The following is a 10256-nucleotide window of genomic DNA, read 5'->3' on the forward strand; positions in this document are numbered from 1 at the left end:
GAATGTCAGCCTCTCTGCTCCTATGATGCTGCTTGGCCTGCTGTGTTCATCCAGCCCTGCACCTTGTTGTCTCGGATTCTCCAGCATCTGCAGTTCCTACTATCTCTGATTCAATTTTAGCCCCTTTCTGTCCCTCCTCTTTTTCCCTTTGTAATTCTGGTTCCAGATTTATAAGTGCTCTCTTTTACTTTCTCCTTTAGTTCATGTCATTCACTTTTGATTTTCATTTACATCCTGTTTGATTCTAATGTTCTTACCTTTTCTTGGTCTGTTTTTGGAATTCTCTGTCTACCTGTTTTATTTCTAAACCACTTTAACTGTAACTCAATCATATTCACACTGATTACCCACTACTTGGGTACCTGGTCTCTCTTGTATTTCCACCAATCATAAATGCTGTGCTAGTCATTAGAGTCATAGAATTGTACATCACAGAGACAGACCCTTTAGTCCAACTCATCCATGCCATCCAGATATCCTAAACTGATCTAGTCCCACTTGCTTGCATTTGGCCCATATCCCTCTAAAGCCTTCTTATCCATGTACCCATCCAGATGCCTTTTCAATGTTGTAATTGTACCAGTCTCTACCACTTCCCCTGGCAGCTTGTTCCATACACGCACCACCCTCTGCGTCAAAGTGTCCCTTAGGTCCCTTTTAAATCTTTTCCCTCTCACCTTAAACCTATTCCCTCTAGTTCTGGACTCCCTCCACCCTGGGACTCAACTATCTGTCTTCTTAGCTTTTGCTGGAAATGCCACCCTTAACTCTTCCTTCCTACTTTTTTTTAGCTTGGCCTTAATTAAATCTTGTAAGCCAGTCTGTGATACTCCTCCATGTATAAGAAAGTTTACTTGCTTCCAGTGCTGTTATTTTATAACATCAGAACCCTGTTATCCATCTTTTTATCCTGTATAAATTACTATAACTCACATCCAATTTCATATTGTCTGCATCTGAATATCCAACACCAACTCATCAAAATTTGTTACAACTGTGATGGGAGGGCTGCACTGTAAATCAAACCCAACAACTCCATGAGCCATGCCAGAAATGCAAACACTTTATGGAACTATCAAAGTGGTCAATTTGTCGCTCTTTTGTTCTACTGTTCAGAATAAAAGAAATGTCCACTGGGTTTCCTTTAATGAACTTCAAAATAACTCATTTATTATAAGTGAGATTTATTCTTTAAACAAGTGTGAAAATGACAAGGAAGCTACTATTTAGAATTAAACCATTTTGCATTAATCCTAAACACACACATGCATACACAACAAGACAAGCCAAGACAGCTCAGCACTGATATAGCTTTGAAAAGCAAGAAAAACACAAGAACAACACCCTTCTGTGGGTCAAAGATACGAATTTAGATAGAATGGGCTGAAGTCTCAGAGTTCCTTCTATTTTCCTGTTGACGAGATCTGATTTCTGACATTCACAGAATAATGGAAGAATTTTAGATCAGATTTGGATGGGAAACAGTTGGGAGTTCCTATATTTGAAACTTTATCAGGTTTTCAAACTACTTCACCGAGATATCTTTTCAGGTAATTTTCCTTTGTCTCTTACTAAGACATAAAGAGAGGAAGAGAGATCTATAGCTCTGCTTTCCCCTGCAACCCATTCCAACAACTGCTTACAGTCAGGTCTATGAAAACATGCAGCAATCTCAGACCAGAGGCTGTGGCACAGCATAGATCTTATGATAGTCAGTTTGTCCAGCAATTAAAGACCAATATAATGCACCTCTTATGTTGCTTAAAAATCTTTATTGGATTCTATCTCGCAAACTCACTTGCTTTTCAGATAAACAGCAGATAATCCACAGTTATCTTTGACTTTTTAACTTTGTTTACAAAAATCCTCCTCAACTCAGAAATTTCCAAACAGTTCCATATTCTAGTTTCTATCATCCATAATAATGCTTGTATTCTGAACAGGAGAAATAACATAATTCAGTATAAGATGAAATAAAAGCCAAAAGAACTGCAGATGCTATAAATCAGGAACAAAAACAGAAGTTGCTGGAAAAGCTCCAGTGACCCGGTTCTGAGGAATAGTCACCAGTCCCAAAACACTAATTCTGTATTTTCCTTCACAGATGCTGCCAGACCTGCTGAGCTTTTCCAGCAACTTTGTTTTTGTTCAGTATAAGACTAGGTGTATCAATGTAATGACTATTATGATGACTGGTTGTACATTTCAGTCAAGACACCCTAAGGTCTTTCTCCTTGAAGCAAAGGCATGTAAGGGAAAACCTGATAGAAATGTGCACGATAGTGATGGGTTTAGATAAGGTACACATGGAGATGCTTTTTCTATTAGCTGGTACAATAAGAAGAAGGGTCGCCAGACCTGAAACATTAACTCTGCTTTCTTTCCACAGATGCTGCCAGATCTGCTGAGTTTTTCCAGCAATTTCTGGTTTTGTTTCTGATTTCCATCATCTGCACTTTGTTTTTTTTTGTTATGGCCGAGGGGACACAGCTTTAAGGCTTTGGAGGTGATGTGAGGAAAACAGTTTCTTTGTACAATAAGTGGTAATGCCTTGAAAGTCATTGTCTCTGCTTTCACCACCATTGTTGGCAATCTCTGATTTCTGAAGGAAATTGGACAGGCATTTGAAGGTGATAAACTTGCTGTGTTACAAGGATCAAGTGGGGAAGTGGGAGTGACTGGTTTGCTCTAGAGAGAGTTGGCCTCCTTCTGTACCACTTATCACTACAATTGTCTGAGCAGTCAAGGTCAGAGTATAAATATGGCAGAGAATAGAATGACAGGTGATTGGAAGTTTGGGCTGACACCAGAAAATGAATGGAAGTTCTCCTCAAAGCTATCGCCCAGTTTTGATTTGGTCTCCTCAGCCTGGGCAGAACAAACGCATTAGATTGAGAGAAAATATTATCACCTGTTGCAGGTTGTTGGTGGAGGGAAGGGGTGGGTTTGGGGGGAAGGGGAGAGTGTGAGGGGTGGTGTTTAAATGGGAATGGGTTGGGGTTGGAGTCCAGGACATGGGATTATTGTTTGCAGGTTAGAGCCAGATATTTCAAAAGGTGATTAAAATTCAGAACTTTCTCTAATAAAAGGCAATTGTTCACAGACAATTGTTAATTCTGAAGATGAGATTATATGTATTGAGGGATACAGGGCAGAGGTGGGTAGATAGAGTTAGGTTACAGTTCAGTCACAGTCCTATCGAAAGGTGGTAGAATGAGTGAATGGGCTAAATGGCCATTCCTGTTCCTATGTTATGGATAGGGAGGAAACCACATCAGGACCTGTGAATATGGTATGTTAAATTGAAAGAAGTACAAGTAAACAATAATATAATATCTGTGTTTGTGCAATAACTCAAGAAATTGTGAAGATGCTGCGCACTGAGCAAAGTGGCTGTGCACAACACAGGGAACATTGGATGCAAATATGTTGATCAATAATTGTGGAAGTCAACAGATTATGCATAAAGTAATGGGAGATAGCAAGAACTGCAGATGCTGGAGTCAGAGTCAATACAGTGTGGAGCTGGAGGAACACAGCAGGCCAGGCAGCATCAGAGAAGCAGAAGAGTCGATATTTTGGGTCGGGACCCTTCATCAGAACTTGTGAAAGGTCCTGACCTGAAACGTTAACTTTCCTGCTCCTCTGATGCTGCATGACCTGCTGTGTTCCTCTAGCTCCACACTATGTTGAGTATAAATTAATGGACTTCAGCAAATTTACAGATTCTAATAAATGATTTTCATGATTTTCAAATATAATTTGGGGGGTTATAAAATCATTGTTTTGTGCTTGTAATTTCTTATGTTAAGAATGCAAGATTTTATAAGATGGCTATGTTTTAAACTGTCTTTTCAAAATAAAACACAATGTCTCTGTCAAGGGGCCTGGTGATCATATGGAGCAATGCTTCAAGGCAGTTCCATGTTATTATGGAGACAATAAAACATGACATCTTGTTCTATGATTATTTCTGTCAGTTGTTGGGAAATTCGTAGAAGTTTTTAACTGTTATCAGTCTCTAGATGAATCATAATGCTTAATAATGGATGAGCATAAATTGATGTGTGAATTATTAGGATAAGGATGATCAGATGCTCCATCTAAAATGAGAAAAGGAAATGGTGTTGCTTAAATAAAGTTTGATACAACATTAATTTAGATTCCTGAGGAGTTTCTGGATCAACAAAGGATTTTGGATGAATCTGTGTTGAGGTCTCCGAGCAGTGAGCTCCTTCGGAGGCTAAATAGGTTTGATAGCGTGCATGATGTGCAACAGGCTGCTCAGGCCCTGTAGAAAATGGGGTTTATTATTCTTCTAAAACTTCTTCTAAAAGGTATTGGGATAATTTAGAACAATTTTGTGGGTGATATCTTCACTTAAAGTGACAGTCATTTGGTTTTGCCATGTGTACACTGAATGTGAAGGCGCTGTGGCTTTCAAGAGGTTATTTTGTCCTTTTTTTAAAAAGAGAATTTGTAAGGCAGAGGTACAAAGCCAGGTACTGAAGACCACTTGAGCAAACAGCTTGTGAGGCCTTGAGTTTTTTTAAAAGTTGGAACAATAGAAGCAGCCTGGATGTGACCAGCTCTCATTGACCAGTTTCTAGTGTTTGTTTTGTTTTTAAGTTTAGCTTTAAGCAGAAGTTGTTAGGGTTTCAAAAGAGTTGGAAGTTTCAGTGAACATCTCTTGGCTGCTACTCTCTCTGCATTGTCTCTTGATGTTTCTTCCCCTCCAGGATTGGAGAACTGTATGTGAGAATCTGTGCCTGAATTTACATTTTTGCCAAGGGCTGTGTTTATGGGATGGTATTATATTGGAACAATTAATTAGTAATAGGTACTGTATTTATTATTCTGTTAAGTTTTCTAATGAAGGTTTTATTCTAAATTCCTTTCTTTGATTGAATTGTAACTACAGTATTTAAATAAATTGTGCTTTGCTTAACATCGAGTAGATTTGACCAGTCACATTGCATCCGGAACAGACACTTTATATTTGCCTTTAAAATAAGAAAAAGTTAGGGCCTAGGCTCTCTTCTTAAAATATTTTGAGGAGGTCTGGTCTGTCCATGACTGTATTTAATCATCATTTGGAACTTGTAATCCTCAGTAATCTCAGTGATAAACTCTAAGTCAGCATAATAACATAAGAAATAGGAGCAGGAGTAAACCATTCAGGCTGTAAGATTTTGGGGTTCACATTAACTTTTTTTGTAAGACCTTCTAAATACAATTACATACTGAACTTTGAATGGAAGCCATTCTAAAGGTTTGCTAATCCTGATTAGTTAGAAGAATCATTCCAGCTACTAATATATTTTCACAGATTTTATAGAAATTATTACATTTGTTAGACCAAGTATAAAAACTATACTTAATTAAAAAGTGTTTTTCAGTCGATCCACTTTGGGACATCAACTGGTGATATTGGTTGACTGAACATATGTCTCTTGTTCTCTGCTGTTAACTGAAGTGCCCTATCTCTCTTCAGTCCCTTCTTCTTGTGCACCGAATCACTAGTTATTGACCCTTGTTGGCCACTGCCTCTTGTATATGAGCTGAGACCTCCTGAATTCTGATTGACAAAAACAGAAACTGCTGGAGAAACTCAGCAGGTCTGGCGGCAAGTTCTGAAAGAGAGTCACTGGATTCAGAACATTAATTTTGTTTTATCTCCACAGACCTGCTGAGTTTCTGTTTTTGTTTGTTTGAGATCTCCAGTATCTGCAGTTCTTTGTTTTATTTTACAGGATTCTAACTGGCTTACCATTTATGGGTAGCATATGATCAATCTCAGAATGGTTAAACAATGAACGTTGTGTGAGGTAATATAATTTAATACCATGTAATTTAGTGTTTAGATTTTGATCAAGTATTTTGTGTCTTGGGCTGTGAATATGATGGAATTTAATGATTATCTTGTAACTATCGTCCTGAACGAATGAACGTCCCTACTCATAGATTCAATTTCCATCATAATAAACAACAATATTCATTTTTCTAATTGCCTGCTGCACCTACATACCAATTTTTAGCACTGCTGATAGCACCTTCCATCACTTTCGTGATGCTCAAGAGTAGACTGATGGAGCATTTATTGGCCAAATTGGATTTGTCCTGCTTTTTGTGGACAGAGAAATTTTCCACAGTGCTGGGTGGATGCCAATGTTGTAACTGAACTGGAATACCTTAGGTAGAGATATGGTGTATTCTGGAGCACAGCTTTACAGTACTATTAGCAGAATGTTGTCTGACTCCAGAGCCTTTTCAGTATTCAATGCTTCATCCAATTCTTGACATCATGTGGAGGAAGTGAAATAGGCTGAACTCTAGCCTCTGTGATGCTGGGGACTTTCAGACAAAGCTGAGATGGATCATCCACTTGACATTTCTGGCTGAAAATGGCTGCATATAAGCTTCCCCATCATGGAGGATGGGGATATTTGTGAAGCCTCCTCCTCCAGTGAGTTGTTTAATTGTCCAACACCATTTGTGACTGGATGTGGCAGGACTGCAGAGCTTAGACCTGATCCATCAGTTTTAGCCTCTCTTCTGCTGTTTGGCATGCAGTTACTTTTGTGTTACAATTCCCCAGGTTGACACCTCATTTTTAGGTGATGCCTGGTGCTGCTCCTTGCATGCCCTCCTGCACTCTCCATTGAACCAGGTTTGATCCCCTGGCTTGATGGTAATGGTAGAATGGGGGAATTTACCAGGCAATGAGTTTACAGGTTGTAGTTGAATACAATTCTGCTGATGGTCCACACTGTTTCATGGTAATGTCACTAGCCTAATAATCCAGCAATGCCAGACTGATGTTCGAGGGATATGGGTTCAAATCCCACCACTGGCAGATGTTGATGTTTGAATTCAATGAACATCTGTAATTTTTTTTTACAAAGAACTAGTCTAATTGCAAACACTGTTCATTGTTGCAAAAGTCTATCTATTAATGCCCTTTGGAGAAGGAAATCTGCTATCTTTACATGTTCTAGCCTGACTCTAGACCCACAGTGATGTGGTTGACTTTTAGCTGTCCTCTAGACAATAAATGATGGCCCAGCCAGTGACATCCATATCCCATTTACAAATTTTTAAGAAAGTACTCAATAAATGGCAGGACACTAGGAAGATCAGAGTAACAGAGGGATCTTAAGAGTGTTTGCAATAGATCCCTGAAGACAGAAGGACAGGTTAATAGTTAAGAAGGCATATGGGACACTTCCCTTTATCAGTCATGGCATAGATTATGTGAGCTGGAAGATTATGTTGGAGCTGTGTAAAACTCCACAGCTGGAGTATCGTGTGCAGTTCTGGTCTCTGTACTATAGGATGCGATTGCACTGGAGTGGGGTACAGAGGAGATTCACCAGGATGTCGCCTGGGACGGAGCACTTTAGCTATGAAGCAAGGCTGGATAAGTTTGAGTTTTTTTTTCTTTGGAGCAGAGAAAGCTAAGGGGGCACCTGATTGAGGTGTATAAGATTGAGGGGCATGGACAGGGTGGATAGAAAACAGCTATTCCCCTGAGTTGAAGGGTTACTAACACTGGGTGGGGGACAGGAACTTTAAAAGTGAAAGGCAGGAGATTTAAAGGGATTCAAGGAAAATTTTATTTCACCCACAGAGCGATGGGAGGGAAGTTGAGGCAGGAAACCTCACAACCTTTAAAAAGTACTCAGATGAGTACTTGAAATGTCATAACATTCAAGGCTGTGGGCCAAGTGCTGTAAAGGAGACGAGTGCGAATTGAGTAGTTCTGGTCAATGCAAATTTGATGGGGTGAAGGGCCCCTTCTGTACTCTATAAGTGTACCAGGTGAGCATGGCAGATTTCCTTACCTCGATGATGTTAGTGAGCCAATTTGTCGTCATATGATGATGCCATTAGACTAGCTTTTAATTCTAAAATTATTAACTGAATTCAAATTTTATTGTCCATTTACATGGGATTTAAATCCATGACCATATAGAATAAGCCCAAGTCTCTGAATTTCTAATCCAACGACGCTACTGACATACAAGGAGAGATTGGCTAGGTTAGGATTGTTTTCAATGGAATTCAGATGAATGAGGGGGGGATCTCAGAGGTTTATAAAATTCTAACAGGACTAGACAGGGTCGATGTTCCCTGAGTCTGAGGATTTGGGGTTGACAACTTAGGACGGAGATGAGGAGACATTCCTTCATCCAAACAGTGGTGAGCCTGTGGAATTCATTACCACAGGAAGTAGTTGATGTCAAAACATTGAATGTATTCAAGAGGCAGCTAGATGTAGCAGTTGGGGCAAATGGGATCAAAGGTTAGGGAGAGAAAGCAAGATTAGACTACTGAGTTGGATGATCATCCATGATCGTCACAAATGGCAGAGCAGGCTCGAAGGGCCGAATGGTCTCCTCTTCCTCCTTTCTTCTATGTTTCTATGCCATCACTTTTGGTTTGTGCCATTAGTTTATCTAGCTCATGATGGATACCTTGTTGATTTAGATTGAGCCTTCTCACTACTGTTTTTTGCATGGACCTTATTCACCAATGCACTATTAATATTAAACTTTCTGACCCTCCTCTCACAGTCTGTCCACCCATAAATCACTACTGCTCTCTTGGAATTTAAAACGCTAGGCGTGGTCTGATCCAAGTCTTCAAGATATTAATGGCAAAACACACCAGATAAACTATTTCCACTGGTTGGGGATTCTATAAATAGAGGCATTGTCTGAGAAGTAGGGCCAGGCAGTTCAGAAGAGATATTAGGAAGCACTTCTACACACAAAGGATGGTATATGTTTGGAACTCTCTTCCACAAACAGCAGTGTAGCTGGATCAGATAAACTAATGGCACAAACCGAAGGTGATGGCATAGAAACATAGAAGAAAGAGGAGACCATTCGGCCCTTCAAGCCTGCTCTGCCATTTGTCATGATCATGGATGATCATCCAACTCAGTAGTCTAATCTTGCTTTCTCCCCCTAACCTTTGATCCCATTCGCCCCAACTGCTATTTTAAATCTGAAATGGATATCTTTTGTTAAACAAAGAATATTGAGTTAAGTCACAGCCATTGAATGGGAGAACAGGGTCAATGGGCTGAATGGCCTACTCCTCCACTCTGATATTACATGAAAAAAACTTTTCTCCTAACATTTAAATCACCCATTTTCCTGACCTCTTCTACATATCTCAACCCTGAATTTTAGTTTATATCTATACACAAGACCAAGTTTTAAAATTTGCAAGCTTGCTTTCAATAGGGCACATCCCAACCCCATGTTAATTTAGGGTGCTTGTAATGTACTGGTAGTGTTCCCACCTCTGAGCCAGGATGGTTCACATTCCACTTGCTTTGGGGTGTCATAAGAACTCTATACAGATTGATTAGTAGACACCTGGAACCATTAACCTTTTCACAGTACTGAAGCCTGTGCCCCAAAGCAAAACCTCTTTTCCCACACCAGTCTTTGAGAGGTTTACAACAGGATTTCAGAACTGGAGGCCTGGGTCACTGAAGGTATGGCCACTAATGATGGAGGAATCAAAACCGGTGATACACAAGGCACTATAAGATCCGACACCAAGATCATGGTTGACAGAGTTCTGGTGGTTCCCACCCTCCTACATGGCTCAGAGACATGGACTACCAACAGTAGACAGCTCAAGGTGCTGGAGCAGTACCATCAATGCTGTCTGCACAAGATCCTGCAAATCCGTTGAGGAGAAAGACGCTCCAATACCAGCATCCCCGACCAGGCCAACATCCCCAGCATTGACCACCCTTGATCAGCTATGATGGATTGGGCATACTGTCTGCATGACCGACATGAGACTCCCCGAGCAGGTGCTCTACTCCCAGCTCTGAAACAGCAGGCAAGCCCCAGATGGATAGAGGAAGCGCTTCAGTGATAGCCTCAAGGCCTCACTAGTGAAGTGCAGCATTCCCACAGATACCTAGAATCACTGGCCCAAGACTGTCCAAAGTGGAGCAGCAGCATCTAGGAAGGCATTGAGAATCTCAAGACTCACCAATGGTAAAAAATTGAAGCCAAGCGAAAACAGCAAAAGGAGCGCACTGCCACATCAATGCCCCACCCACCTTTCCTGTGACCACCTTTTGTCCTAAGTGTAACAGAGCCTGTGGTAGCCGTATTGGTCTGTACAGCCACCTATTGATTCACCCTGAGAGTGGAAGAGAGACATCCTCATCTGAGAGGGACTGCTGATGATATTGAAATAAAGGAGAGCTCGCAGACACCACT

This window comes from Rhincodon typus, chromosome 19 (assembly GCF_021869965.1).
Source record: "Rhincodon typus isolate 14 chromosome 19, sRhiTyp1.1, whole genome shotgun sequence".
In the NCBI taxonomy this organism is placed as follows: domain Eukaryota; kingdom Metazoa; phylum Chordata; class Chondrichthyes; order Orectolobiformes; family Rhincodontidae; genus Rhincodon; species Rhincodon typus.